This window comes from Lithobates pipiens, unplaced genomic scaffold (genome assembly GCF_037356315.1).
Source record: "Lithobates pipiens isolate NorthernLeopardFrog02 unplaced genomic scaffold, aLitPip1_a1.2 Scaffold_19, whole genome shotgun sequence".
Lineage (NCBI taxonomy): Eukaryota > Metazoa > Chordata > Amphibia > Anura > Ranidae > Lithobates > Lithobates pipiens.
Window position 1 is genome coordinate 132,492,813 of NW_027507764.1, and position 15,278 is coordinate 132,508,090.

General features: G+C 41.5%; 1 long non-coding RNA gene across 2 annotated transcripts; it reads left to right on the forward strand.

Moving 5' to 3' along the window:
- Positions 1-1,891: 1,891 nt before the first annotated feature.
- LOC143996291 (uncharacterized) lies at positions 1,892-14,962 on the forward strand. Of its 2 annotated transcripts, XR_013277523.1 has the most exons (10): positions 1,892-2,071; positions 5,167-5,206; positions 9,771-9,850; positions 10,135-10,214; positions 10,524-10,603; positions 10,867-10,946; positions 11,234-11,313; positions 11,643-11,713; positions 11,997-12,063; positions 13,076-14,962. It is a non-coding gene; the product is annotated as an uncharacterized LOC143996291 (long non-coding RNA). The 2 variants fall into 2 exon arrangements; XR_013277524.1 differs by lacking the exons at positions 11,643-11,713; positions 11,997-12,063.
- Positions 14,963-15,278: the final 316 nt, after the last annotated feature.

Here is a 15,278-nt window from a genome sequence, read left to right on the forward strand (position 1 = left end):
CTCGCAGTATGGCATCAAACTCCAGTACTCCATTGGCGACGGTTTACATTTTTTTTTACAGGTTACCTGTTTAGAGTTACAGAAGAGGTTTTCGGCCAGAATTGTTACTCTCACTCTAACGCTCACGGCGATACCTCATATGTGTGGTTTCAACGTCGTTTATATATTCGGGGGCGCGACTTATGTATGCATTTTCTTCTGCGTGCGAGATCGCAGGGATGGAAGCGCTTACATTTTTTTTAATGGTTTGTTTTATTTAAAAAAAATATATATTTTTACACTTTCCCTTTAAAAAATAATGTTTTTTATCACTTTTATTCCTATTACAATGAATGTAAACAACCCTTGTAATCGAAATAGTGCGTGGCAGGTCCTCTTTATGGAGAGATAGCATGTCTAATAGACCCCACATCTCTCTTCCGGGATGGAAAGCATCAGATCCAAAAAAAAATGAACGATTTGATGCTTTTATAGCCGAGTCTTCGGCTTTGTTTACTTCCGGTGGCCCACACGTGAGGTCATAACATAGCGCCCGGGCCTGCAAGAGTCATAGAGATTTTCGGGGGCTATCTGTCCCTCTGTTTTCTCTATGGCTTCCTTCCAGCTCCGGTGGATTCCTTCTCCAGGTCCCCGATCGCACAGGAGAGCCCAGAGAAGTGGCAGGAGGGGACGTCCCCTCCTGTCGCTAGTAAGAGCGATCAAGCGGCTGAAATTCCGCTATGATAGTTTTTATGGTGCAGGGAATCGCCGGCTGAAAAAACGATATCTGGATGATGCCTGCAGCTGCACCCATCAGTCAGATATCACCACTGAAAGCTGAGGACGTCATATGATGTTCGGCGGTGTGAAAGTGATTAAAACTAAACGTTACACATAAGCATTTGATAACAATTCGTGTTCTTTAACAAAAGAACATACAATCCACGTTAATAATTATGCTACAAAGATTAGTGTGTGCTGTAAATTGCCTCCAGCATTGCTCTCGTTTCTTGTTGCTGGAGGTCGCCATTTTGTTAAAGCCCAGAACAGTCACTTCTTTTTAGGAAACTCTCCCTGATCTCAAAAACAATGTCACTTTCCAACCAGAACCAGAGGCAAACGTTTTTTGTTTTTTTTCTATTCATTTTGGATAGAGTAAGGGAGGGTTATAACCCCTGTAATGTTTTTTTTTTCTCCATCTTTGTCCCATTGGAGAGATTTCCCTTCACTTCATGTCCCATAACAAAAACAGGATGCGAGAGGAAATCTCTGCTAATTGAAGAAATCTCTTGGGCCCCCACCAGGTCACAAAAACTAGTGTCCCCATTAGAAGATTCCCCTTCTATTATCTTTCTGGGGACAAAATTTGGGATTTTCTTTTACTTTCAATAATAATGATAAACAGGACAGATAGAGAGGGTGAATCTCCCCAACAAGGACACAGACAGCAATAAAAACTGACAGGGGTTCTAATCCCTCTTCACTCTTGAAAACTAAAAAATAAATTTTCAATTATCAATATTATTTGGGTACAGCGTTGCATTACCGCGCGATTGTTAGTTAAAATAATGCAGTGCCGTATTGCAAAAAATGGCCTGGTTATTAAGGGGGTAAATCCTTCCGGGGCTGAAGTGGTTCGTTTTTGTTACTCTAAAAAAAATGTTTTAAAAATTGATGCTGTTCCTTTTGTGCATGATAGAATAGATCATCGTTTTTTATATATTGTAAAGCGCTGCGTAAACTGTTGGCGCTATATAAATCCTGTATAATAATAATAATCAGCAGTCTCTTCTCCCCATAGCGTCACCTATTTCGGGGCTAGAGCGCCATCTGCTGGACATGAGGGGAACAACACCGGGGTGCGTCACGTGACCTTAAAAAGTTTACAAACTTGGAAAGTTTCTTTGTAAAGTTTCTCCCGCGATGTGTTGTCAGCGGAGCGGAGTGAGCGGGACATTTCATTGGAAGATTATCATTTTATTTTATTTTTATTATTTTTTATCATAAGACTGGCCGGGGAAATGGGCGGGGCAATGATCAGGAAGTTGGACACCCCCCACCCATCCGCAGACAGTATGCTGTGTGATCGGAGGTAAGTCATGGCGTGCTGTTCTGTGTAGAAATGTGATATATTGTATGTAGATGGAAATATAATGCAGAGATGGGGCAAGGTGGTAAGAAATGGGTGTTTTGTAGTCTCTATTAGAGGTGATCGGTGAGGCTCCCACGTGTGTGGCAGATCGTAGGCCCACCATGACACGTGATCAGCCTGATCCCTGATCAATCGCTCCAGCTAATCCATACTCATCTTATTATAAATGCTTTTCCAGCACACAAGTTCCTTTGTCGTGATCAGTAAATGCATTTGTAAAATTTTTACTATGTGTTTTTTTTTTTTTTTTTTTTTCTCCCCCCACCCCTATGTGTGTGTGTGCGCTCCCCCCCCATGTGTGTTTCCACACACTGATGCCTAAAAACCTACCTGGCTTTTTTTTCTGATGTTAATGCAGCCAATTGTTTTTATCATGTGAGTACACAAAGGCACATGACCCTGCACTATGCATAGATTAGTTAAAAAAAAAATATATATATATATATATATAAATCTGCATTGCTGGACACTATTGTATACAATAGTGTCCAGCAATGCAGATTTACACATAGTACTGATGTATGAGCATCAGATTCTTTCCAGGAAATTCCTGTATAAAAAACAGGATGGTCATGCATGTATTTGTGCACATGCGGAAAATGTCTTCTAGCTTTTCTTGGGATATGTTGTCATTTTCCGCATGTGCACAAATACATGCATGACCATCCTGTTTTTTATACAGGAATTTCCTGGAAAGAATCTGATGCTCATACATCAGTACTATGTGTAAGTCTCCTGGGGAAGGCCATAGAGCAGGGAGCTCCAAACTTTCTAAACAAAGGGCCCGCTTTCTTTCCTTCAGACTTTAGGGGGGGGTGGAGGGTGCAGACTGTGACCATTGGGAGTAGAATTTGTCCTGCTCAGGCTTTGGCTCCTTTCACATGGGGTAGATCAGTGCTGATCCACCCCGTGGATATCTGCTTGCACAGCGGGGATCAGCAGAGCGATCTGCGCTGAGCAGGCAGAGGACAGGTCAGTCTCTGCACACTGCGCGGGGACGGACCTGTCACAGCGCCGCTCTCCCCATATGGGAGATCGGGTGACAACGGACCTCAGTGTCCGTTGTCATCCGATCCGATAGCTTTTTCCTCTGTCGCACTTTTTCTGATCGGAGCGGCTCGGATGTCAGTGGACATGTCACCGCTGACCTCCGACGCTCCATAGAGCTCTATGGAGCATCCGTTCAGGTCCGCCTGAAAAACTGACAGGTGGACCTGAACAGATCGTCCGTGTGAAAGGTCCCTTTAGCTGCTGGGGCAATAATCGCATACTAGAAATCTGGTGTGCTGGTTGTTTCCAAGTTGATTGATGGATCGACTTGGGTACAGTTAGCCTGTTCATACATGGATCATATCTTGACTGTTCCCTGCTGAACCGACCAAGCGTCTAACCATCTATGACTGACTTAAAGGATAAGTTTACCTTTTTAACAAAAAAATAATAAATGCATGTTTGTTTTTTGCAGGTGAAACAATGTGCATTTACAAATTTTTTGTTTTGGAAGCCAGGACAGCATTGCACCAGCGATTAGCAGATTACTGGTACCCTGCGGGTCTCCTGCAGACCTGTCAGTTTTTATCTGTGTGGCACCTACACAGGAAGAATCAGTGAACCCCCAGAGCACTCAATAGGGCCATTGAGAACCACAAGCTGACCGCTGCAAAGGCTGTCACTATTTGTAGCTCATTGATTCACAGGGATCTGTGAATCAGTCCCTGGCTCACTGTCACAAGGGGGGGGGGGGGAGAGGGTTGGGAGAAGAGAACCACACACACTATCTGTCAAAATGGCGGATCGGGGGGAGCAGGGGCCTGTCCCTTTGCAATATATTACATCCTGAGTATGGGTGAACTTATATTTTAAGGCTGGGTCCACACTGTCTTCGCATGTGGCTCACAGCAGGGACCCGGTGTGTCCTTGGTCACCATTTCAGGTCCGATTTCAGCCCCAAATTTCGGCTGAATTCAGACCTGAAACGGATAAAAAGACGCACAGGACTCCTGTGCAAATTCGCAGCGGAGATATGTGATATGCTCCATAGAGAGCCGGTCACAATCTCCTGCTATTGTGAATTGAATGTGGAGGACCCTGCATCCAATTCGCAATAGTGTGAACCCTGCCTAAGGCCCCATTCACACTTGGGTATAGCAGAAATGCTAGTGCAGTGATGGCGAACCTTGGCACCCCAAATGTTTTGCAACTACATTTCCCATGATGCTCAACTACACTGCAGAGTGCATGAGCATCATGGGAAATGTAGTTCCAAAACATCTGGGGTGCCAAGGTTGTGCTAGCACTCCACTGTGCTAGTGGAACCCCAAATGAGGGTAGCGGTTTTGCCTTTTGCCATGTGACAAACGCACAGAAAAACATGCAACGCAAACTGCGCTTGGCTCATGTCCAAAATGTAGGATTTGATCAGTTTCACTGCCTTTGGGTCCTTTCACATGGGGCGGATCAGTGTTGATCCGTCCCGTGGATATCCGCTTGCTCAGCTGAGCTGGCAGATGACAGGTCTGTCTCTGCACACTGCGTGGGGACTGACTTGTCACAGCGCCGCTCTCCCCTATGGGAGATTGGGTGATGACGAACCGCAGTGTCAGTCGTCATCCGATCCGATGACGGATGGAAAAATAGCTTTTTCCTCTGTCACACTTTTTTGGATCGGAGTGGGTCGGATGTCAGCGGACATGTCACCGCTGACATCAGATGCTCCATAGAGCTCTATGGAGCATCCATTCAAGTCCGCCTGAAAAACTGACAGGCGAACCTGAATGGATCGTCCATGGGAAAGGGGCCTTAAGCTGGCCATACACCTATAGATTATCTGCAGATTTTCTATAGTTGGATAGAAAAAGCGGGAGATTCCTCTATCCACACAGTTTAGCGAACATGAAGAAATCTGTTGCACTATTTAAAAAACAAAAATGCCAGTGCTGGGAAAACAAACAATCTAACAGTTTTAAAGTGATAAAATCAAGAAATGCAGAAAAAAACTACCTGTTTCAATGTCTGTCTTTTTTTTTTCTTCCCAGGTCTCAGATCTGATGGCTGCTAATCGAACAGGGAGCGAAGGTAGGTGACCACCCGCGTGTCTCAGACTAGATGTACATAGTCAATGATGAGACGTGTACTCCTGAACATACTCAGATTGATGTATTAAAGGATTTACCTGAGACTATGTACTTTATTCTTTCACTATTTGGTTGGGAAAATCTTGACTATGTAGTTCAGCTTTGGTTGCCAGTCCTCAGCAAAGACGTGGAATTAGAGAGTTTAGCGAAGAGCAACAACATTTTATAAGAAGGATCAATTTCATAGATACAATATTACTTTTTTATTGTGGAGAAAAGGCACGGGGGGTGATTAACCACTTGCCGACCAGCGAACGACGATGTACGTCAACAGAATGGCACGGGCGGGCAAATTGGCGTACATGTACGTCCCTTTAAATTTGCCGCCCTGCCATCGGGAGCGCGGCGCGCTCCCGCGCTGGTCGGGACCCCCGTGAGTCCGGTCGTGGGACCCTCGGACTCAATCGTCGCGGGCATCCCCGCGATCGTCTCACGGAGCGGCCGAATGGAGAAGTGCCGTTGTAAACAACATTTCTCCATTCTGCCTAGCAACTAGTGACGCTGATCTCTGCTCCATGTGATTGGAGCAGAGATCAGTGTTCACTAAATGAAAGCCCAACCCCCCACAGTTAGTAACACACCCCTAGGAACACTTAACCCCTACACTGCCACCCACTGGTTAACCCCTTCACTGCCAGTGTCATTTACACAGGAATTACTGCATTTATATAGCAGTAATTACTGTATAAATGACAATGGTCCCAAAAATGTGTCAAAAATGTCCGATGGGTCCCCCACAATGTCGCAGTCACAATAAAAATCGCCGATCGCCGCATTGTAAACACTATAACTTTTGCGCAAACCAATCAATAATCGCTTATCGCGATTTTTTTTTTACCAAAAATATGTAGAAGAATACGTATCGGCCTAAACTGAGGAAAAAAAATGGGATATTTATTATAACAAAAAGTAAAAAATAATGCGTTTTTTTCAAAATTGTCGCTCTATTTTTGTTTATAGCGCAAAAAATAAAAACCGCAGGGGTGATCAAATACCACCAAAAGAAAGCTCTATTTGTGGGGAAAAAAAGGACGTCAATTTTGTTTGGGAGCCACGTCGCACGACCGCGCAATTGTCAGTTAAAGCGACGCAGTGCCGAATCGCAAAAAGTGGTCTGGTCTTTGACCAGCAAATTGGTCCGGTCTGAAAGTGGTTAAACAGTCTATTAGTTACTGGAGTCACCTTCAAAATTTTTCATACAGTGTAATGTCCCTGAAGAGGACATGCAGTTGCAACTTCAGGTTGGAAGAAAGGTTTAACTTTAGATTGAGAAAAGGAATCTTTACTGTTATGGCAGTAAAAATAGGCAACTCCCTCCTCAGCAAGTGGTACTTGAGAAGAATATCGACAACTTGCATTTATTCTTTTTTAAGATGTCTTGGTAAGTGTGTGTATGTATACACACACATACAGGACTATGGGAGTTATTAGAGAAGAAAAAAAAAATCACATGTACATACACTATATTACCAAAGGTATTGGGATGCCTACCTTTACACGCACGAACTTTAATGGCATCGCAGTCTTCGTCCATGGGATTCAATATTGAGTTGGCCCTCCCTTTGCAGCTATAACAGCTTCAACTCTTCAGGGAATACTGTCCACAAGGTTTAGGAGTGTGTCTATGGGAATGTTTGACCATTCTTCCAGAAGGGAATTCTAAAGGCGTCAGAATACCAAGACATTTTAGATAATTTCATACTCCCAACTTTGTGGGAACAGTTTGGGGATGGCCCCTTCCTGTTCCAACATGACTGCTCACCAGTGCACAAAGCAAGGTCCATAAAGACATGGATGAAAGATTGGAATGGAGGAACGTGACTGGCCTGCACAAAAGAACCCGGTCAAACATTCCCATAGACGCACTCTAAACCTTGTGGACAGCCTTCCCAGAAGAGTTGAAGCTGTTATAGCTGCAAAGGGTGAGCCAAATCGATATTGAACCCTACAGACTAAGACTGGGATTCCATTAAAGTTGGTGTACGTTAAAAGGCAGGTGTCCCAATACTTTTGATAATATAGTGTAGATTAAACTGGATGGACCTATCTTTTATTTTATTTATTTATTTTTTCAACCTTATAAGCTACGTGAAAGTAGCAAAACTTTGCAAAGTTTTTGCTCATAATATTTAATGACGATAATGGTACAATGCCTGTAAAAAGTGTTTCCCCCCCCCCCAGCATTGAGTTTGCTCTCCTGGAAAAAGGGCCCAAATGGTTAGGCCTCTGGAGGTGTTTATTATGTGTTGACAGCTCTGGATTAGATGTCTTTCCCATTTATTTTTTTATTTTTTTGGCACAATAGGAAAATGAGGGAAAAACTCAATAGGTACGCAGTCGACATTTAATGCAGAACTTTACCCATAACAGTTTGATAAAAAATAATGTTCTTTAGCAAGGAACATACGTTCCACATTAATAACTTTGCTACCAAAATTAGTGTGTGCTGTAAATTGCCTTCAACATTGCTCCTGTTTCTTTTTGTTGGAGCCCAAAGCAGTCGCTTCTTTAATGGAAACTCTTCCCCCTCTCCTTGGTCTCAAAAAGATGTCATTTCCTGCAATTTAAATATGTACATTTCCAGCCTTGATTGTATTACTTGGCTCAGAGAAGAAGAATGCAGACGCTTTAGGATGAGGTAGAAAGGAAAGAAGATCAGAGAAAAAAAGATGACATTATCCTTGTAACTTTAAACTTTTTTTTGTTTCTCCCTGGCAGCACCGTTTGTCCTGTCGCCTCGCCTGCTTTTCTTTTCTCTCTTCCTTATTGTTCCCTCCACAGTCTGCCATTCCTGTTGCTTTCTTTTCCCTTCAGCAACAGCAAATCTTAAAGCTGTCAGTTGATTAGCCTCTAGTGGCTCTGATTTTTTTAGGCACAGTGCCAACAATAGAGAGCAACTGAGCATGTGCAGAGAATAAGACGTGCATTACTGGATTTTAAACAGGATAGTCACTTATTTTTAATGTTTTACATAGTTATACCTGCAAAATGGGCCAGCCTAAAGTGACCTAGCAGGACTTGATTTTCTGATTAAAGTTTCACTTTAACCACTTGCCGACCAGCTCATGCCGATATACGTTGGCAAAGTGGCACGGGTGCGCAAGATCCGGTATAGGTACACCTGCCCTTTAAGAGACCCCAGCAGGCGCCCCTGCTACACGGTGGGGGACCCGATGTGCAATAGCGGGCGAGATTGCTGCCAGCCACACGAAAATGTGTGTGTGTGTGTGTGTGTGTGTGTGTGTGTGTGTGTGTGTGTGTGTGTGTGTGTGTGTGTGTGTGTGTGTGTGTGTGTGTGTGAACACAATCCCTGGGCTGTCAGGGGAGAGGAGACATGTTGTTTGTTCCTAGTAAATAGGAACAATATGTCTCCTCTTACGCGGTCCTATCTCGATACAGTTAAAACACACTGAGGGAACACACGTTTAACCCCTTGATTGCCCCCTGGTGTTAACCCCTTCCCTACCAGTGACATTTACACAGTAATCTGTGCATTTTTAGAGCACTGATCAGTGTATAAATGTCAGTGGTCCCATAAATGTGTCAAGTGTCTGATCTGTCCGCTGCAGTGTCGCAATCTCAATTAAAATTCGCAGATCGCCGCCATTACTAGTAAAAAAACAAAAACATTAATCTTTCCCATAGTTTGCAGATGCTATAACTTTTGCGCAAACCAATATATGCTTATTGTGATTTTTTTTTTTTTTTTTTTTTTTACCAAGAAGTAGAATATATATTGGTCTAAACTGATGAAGCCATTTTTATTTATTTTTTAAACATTTTTGGGGATATTTATTAAAGTAAATATATTGTGGGTTTTTTTATTTATTTTTTCAAAATTGTCAGCTTTTTGTTTATAGTGCAAAAAAAAAAACTGCACAGGTGATGAAATACCACCAAAAGAAAGCTCTATTTGTAGAAAAAAAGACGCACATTTGGTTTGGGTACAGCATCGCATGACTGCGCAATTACCAATTCAAGTGACACAGTGCCAAATTGTAAAAAGTGCTCTGGTCAGGAAGGGGGTACAATTTTCTGGGGCTGAAGTGGTTAAAAAGAGGTTCTAAACATTCTTTATTCTGTCCAAAGCTGAAAATGAAAATTTAGACTGGAATTGGGATTTTAGTAGCATTTTCTTGATGTTAATGTTGTGAGTTTGAGCCTGGCTTGCAGTCTCCGCTCTAACTAATCCAAAAGGTGTTCTCAGGTTGAGCCAGGCTTTCTCGTCCACATCAGTGCCTGACCTCACATGCGCGTCTGGAAGAATGGTTAAACATTTGCATAGATGCTCCTAAACCTTGTGGACAGCCTTTGCAAGGGAGTTGAAGCTGTTATAGCTGCAAAGGGTGGGCCAACTTAATACTGAACCCTACATACGAAGACTGGGGTACCATTAAAGTTCATGTGCGTGTAAAGACAGGTGTCCTAATACTTTTGACAATATAGTGTATAAATTATCATTTTACTTTTAAATTTTACATGTTAATACTCTGCTTTTCTTCCAGTACATGAAGTATCTGTTGGTGCTATCCGGCAGTCCTGGTTATGGATGTATGACATCCCTTCTATGCTAGTGCTCACCATGGTACGTATTGTCGTGTTCTACCATATGAGGGACAGAAGAGACCTGTAGCCTGTGATGATAGTTGTACTCATGACAGGAGATTGTCTCCAATGAAAGCTACAAAGGATTTACCTGAGGTTACATTTTTAATGGTCTGTCTGTCCTAACTGGTGGAGGTCATACCTGCGTTCCATCATTGGCAACAATTTTTGTTGTGTGGTATTTTTTTTTTATTTTTTTTTTTAATGTTTCATTATAAATTATATTTTTATTTGAAACATGTTAATATTGTGTATTCCTTCCAGCACATGGAGTATCGATCGATGTTATCCGGGAAACCTGGTTGTGGATGTATGACACCCCTTCTATGCTGGTGCTCACCATAGTACGTATTGTCATGTTCTACCATATGAGGGACAGAAGAGACCTGTAGCCTGTGATGATAGTTGTACTCCTGACAGGAGATTGTCTCCAATGAAATCTACAAAGGATTTACCTGAGGTTACATTTATAATGGTCTGCCTGTCCTAACTGGTGGGGGTCATACCTGCATTCCATCATTGGCAACAATTTTTGTTGTGTGGTGTGTTTGTGTGGTGTTTTTATTATTTTTTTTTGTTTTGTTTTTTTATGTTTCATTATAAATTATATTTTTATTTGAAATATACATGTTAATATTGTGTATTCCTTCCAGCACATGGAGTATCCATCAATGTTATCCGGCAATCCTGGTTATGGATGTATGACACCCCTTCTATGCTGGTACTCACCATGGTACGTATTGTCATGTTCTACCATATGAGGGACAGACGAGACCTGTAGCCTGTGATGATAGTTGTACTCCTGACAGGAGATTGTCTCCAATGAAAGCTACAAAGGATTTACCTGAGGTTACATTTTTATGGTCTCACTGTCCTAACTGGTGGGGTCATGCCTGTGTTCCATCATTGGCAGCATATTATTATTATTTTTTTATTTCAGTATAAATTATATTTTTACTTGAAATATACATGTTAATATTGTGATTTTCCTTCCAGTCCATGAAGTATCCATCAGTTCTCTCTGGCAGTCCTGGTTATGGATGTATGACACCCCTTCTATGCTGGTGCTCACCATGGTATGTATAGTCGTGTTCTACCATATGAGGGACAGAAGAGACCTGTAGCCTGTGATGATAGTTGTACTCATGACAGGAGATTGTCTCCAATGAAAGCTACAAAGGATTTACCTGAGGTTACATTTTTAATGGTCTGTCTGTCCTAACTGGTGGAGGTCATACCTGCGTTCCATCATTGGCAACATTTTTTGTTGTGTGGTATTTTTTTGTGTGGGTTTTTTTTTTGTTTCATTATAAATTATATTTTTATTTGAAATATACATGTTAATATTGTGTATTCCTTCCAGCACATGGAGTATCGATCAATGTTATCCGGGAAACCTGGTTGTGGATGTATGACACCCCTTCTATGCTGGCATTCACCATGGTAAGAATAGTTTGATATGCGTTACCATATGAAGAACCGAAAAGACCAGTAGCCTGTGATGATGATAGTTGTACTCCTGACAGGAGATTGTCTCCAATGAAAGCTATAAAGGATTTACCTGAGGTTAAATTTTTATGGTCCCACTGTCTTAACTGGTGGGGTCATACCTGTGCTCAATCACTGGCAAATTTTTATTTTTATTTTTTTACACTTTCGTATCTATCTATCTATCTATCTATCTATCTATCTATCTATCTATCTATATATATAATCAGTATTCTCTTTTTACTTGAAATATACATGGTAATATTGTAATGTTTCCCTTCCAGCACATGGAGTATCTATCCAGCAGACCCGGTTATGGATGTATGACACCCCTTCTATGCTAGTGCTCACCATGGTACGTATTGTCATGTTCTACCATATGAGGGACAGAAGAGACCTGTAGCCTGTGATGATAGTTGTACTCATGACAGGAGATTGTCTCCAATGAAAGCTACAAAGGATTTACCTGAGGTTACATATTTATGGTTTCACGGTTCTATCTGGCATGCCTGAGCTCCATCGCTGGCAACGTTTATTTTTTATTTTTATTTTTTTTTTTCATTTTTCTTTCCTCTATATATCAGTATTATCCTTTTTTATTTGAAATATACATGTTAATATTGTAATTTCCCTTCCAGCACATGGAGTATCTATCAGTCCTGGTTGTGGATGTATGACACCCCTTCTATGCTGGTGCTTACCATGGTAAGTATAGTCTGATGTGTGTTACCATATGAGGGACAGAAGAGACCTGTAGCCTGTGATGATAGTTGTACTCCTGACAGGAGATTGTCTCCAATGAAATCTATAAAGGATTTACCTGAGGCTACTCATCATCATACATCGTATTCATGAGCATGTAAAGTCTAATACTGGTGTAGTAAGTTAGAACAATTGGACCTCTCTGAGTATTTTGTAGCTGGTAATGGATGGAAAAGATTTCCCTAACTACTGTATTGTCTTTCTAAGCTAGTGTCACACGCGTCATATCTGCAGTATTTTTGTCTGTTTTTCAGTGTAAAAAAATTTGATTTTTCCAGGTTAACACTATTTGGGGGTTATTTACTAAAACAGGAGAGTGCAAAATCTGGTGCAGCTCTGCCTAGAAACCGATCAGCTTCCAGGTTTTATTACCAAAGCTGACGTTGGAAGCTGATTGGCTTACATGCACAGCTGCACCAGATGCTGAGTGCTCCAGTTTTAGTAGATCAACCCCACAGAATCTTTTGTGCCAATGTAATCTTTCTAAATATTGGAGGAGTTTCCCCAACACGAACAACCAGTTTCTGATGCTGATTGCTGGCTGAACAAAAGAGAAGTACCATTCTTAGAAAGAAGAGATTGAGAAATAAGGCCCATGATGCTTCAGAAGTTTCTACTTGGGCAGTAGTGCGAATTGGATGTGAATACCCCCGCATCCAATTCGCATGACAGGAGCGCGTGCCCAACTCTGAATGGAGCCGATTCGCACATCTCCGTGGTGGCTGTGGAGCAGATTGCACAGGGGTCCTGTGTGTCTATGGCTCCATTTCAGTCAAAAATTTGGGCCTGATTTGTACTAGAAATGGAGAACGGGGACACACCAGACCCCCACTGTGAGCCATGTCAGCACTGAGTGTGAACCCAGCCTAAATGTTTGTAGTCCATGTGCTTCATTAGAAACATAAGAATTTATCTTTTTATGTTTATTTATGATTCCTTATAATTGCCATTACAGGTTAATCAAGACTGAATGGAGCTGAAGAATAGGATCTTCCACGACCGTGCCTGTTGTCAGTGAGGGCGCGTACTTCAGCAGCAAACCTTTTTTTCTTTTTCTTTTTTTTTTTTTTTTTTTTTTTTTTTTTTAAACATCTGCTGCTTGTTAAACACTTTTTTTTCCCAATAAAATGCATGTGTTGAACTAAAGCAAACATTTTTTAGTTCAGAGGAGAATGCAGCAGCAGCAGGAGTTGGAACAACACTAGGAAGTATAATGTAGTGAGGTCAGGTTAGAATGCAGGGGTGATTTAGGCCACCACACTCCCCTTGTAAAGCTTCATTCATACAGCCAATTAAGGTTGTACTCCACCAATAATCAGTGTATTTCTATAGTGAGGATCATAGATGATTGCAATTGGCTATGGCCAAGAAGCCTATACAAATCAATGACAGGCTGATGAGCACCATGGTCTTTTGCATATAAAGCAATTGGGGACAGATAAGCAGCCCTGCACACAGTTAGTTTGTACCCAGGGCTTCTTTTCTGTTCCTAACTACATGTACCCAATGTGCTGTTACAGACTGCCACAGAACTCATCAGCCTGGAAATGATTTGTACCCTTAATGGCAAACCCCCTGTGATCCTCATCGCAGAAATACACTTATTGGAAATGTATTGTACTAATTGGCCATGTAAATGAGGCTTGACTTGCCAAATCAAAGTGGTTGTAAACCTCAGACATGAAATATGAACAAAGCATATCCCTGTGTGTACTTGTCTCAGTTAAAAGAGCACTAAATGTAATTTTGTTTGCTGTGTTCCTCTGCTATCAGCAGGAATCTCTTCTGACAAGTTTTCATGACACAAAGGGAAAGGTGACAGGGGAGGAGCCTCCAGCAGATTGACAGCCTCAGCTCTGTTCCTGTGTGCTGCAAGGAGGGGAGGTGTCTCCTCCCGCCAATCAGTTCTCTGCACAGTTTTGTCTGAATGCTGAAACAAGCTTTATTAATTCTGGAATTTAAACGGATATAGAGAAGACTGCAGGTGAACAGATACAACCTATGTATAAGGATTTTTCTGTGCATTACCAGAGGCCAGTCACTGGGTATATGTAAGGGTTTACAACCACTTTAAGTTTGCGGTTTAGGTGGAAGATGGGAAGAGCAAACACATGTGAAAACAAGTAGTATCTGCAAAACCCAGACTAGATATCAGTGTTTAGGTTAAAAGAAGCTAGCTTATTTTTCTATAAGGCCTGATTCACGTGGATGCATAGACCCGTGCAGAGTGGCGTTTATCCATCCGGGGAATGACAGGTGTTCCATTCTACCAGCCGGGAAAAAACGGTGACATCCTAGGGAGACATGGCATCTGTATGAATCTTCCTGCACGTGCCATTGTTTACATCTGTACAAGAGGCAGATTATCTGCCTTCAGAGATGTGCATCTGTCTCTGTACAGATATGAACACTGGCCTGTGCAGGAAGATCCATACAGTGACTGTCTCTTGGGGAGGTCATTGATTTTGACAGGTTAATTGCATGGAACACCTGTCATTCCCCTGGTGCATAAAATGGCCCTCTGCATGGAGGTACGGGTCTATGTGCCCATGTGAATGAAGAATGTGTGGAATGCATATGTTTAATAATAAACTAAAAAGTGATACAAAATTACATAGAATATAATCATCTATTGTGTGCAGACTGAAAATATCCATCTGTCTTTCATATGTGTGCTTTTAAAGGTCAGCACTGTTTATTCCCTGCTGGTAAAAATATAAGGAAGGGTGGTATGCTGAGTGAAACTAGAAAATCAATTCTTTGTTATAATTATGAAGAAGGGAATAGTGGATAAATCTGTAACCCTTACCAAATTGATGTCAATAAAGTATTTTATAATCAACATACTTGTTTTGTTTAAACACCTTCCGAGAATGGTTTTGTTTAGTAGTGCACCAAAATGAAAATTCTGGTGTTGAAATGGAAAATTCGGAATGCACTTGGTTGAAACTGATGATAAAAAAAAAAAACATATACAGTGAGGGAAAAAGTATTTGATCCCCTGCTGATTTTGTACACTTGCCCACTGACAAAAAAATGATCAGTCCTATAATTTTAATGGTAGGTTTATTTTAACAGTGAGACAGAACAAAAAAAACCCCCAGAAAAACGCATTTAAAAAAAAAAAGTTATAAATTGATTTGCATTTAAATGAGTGA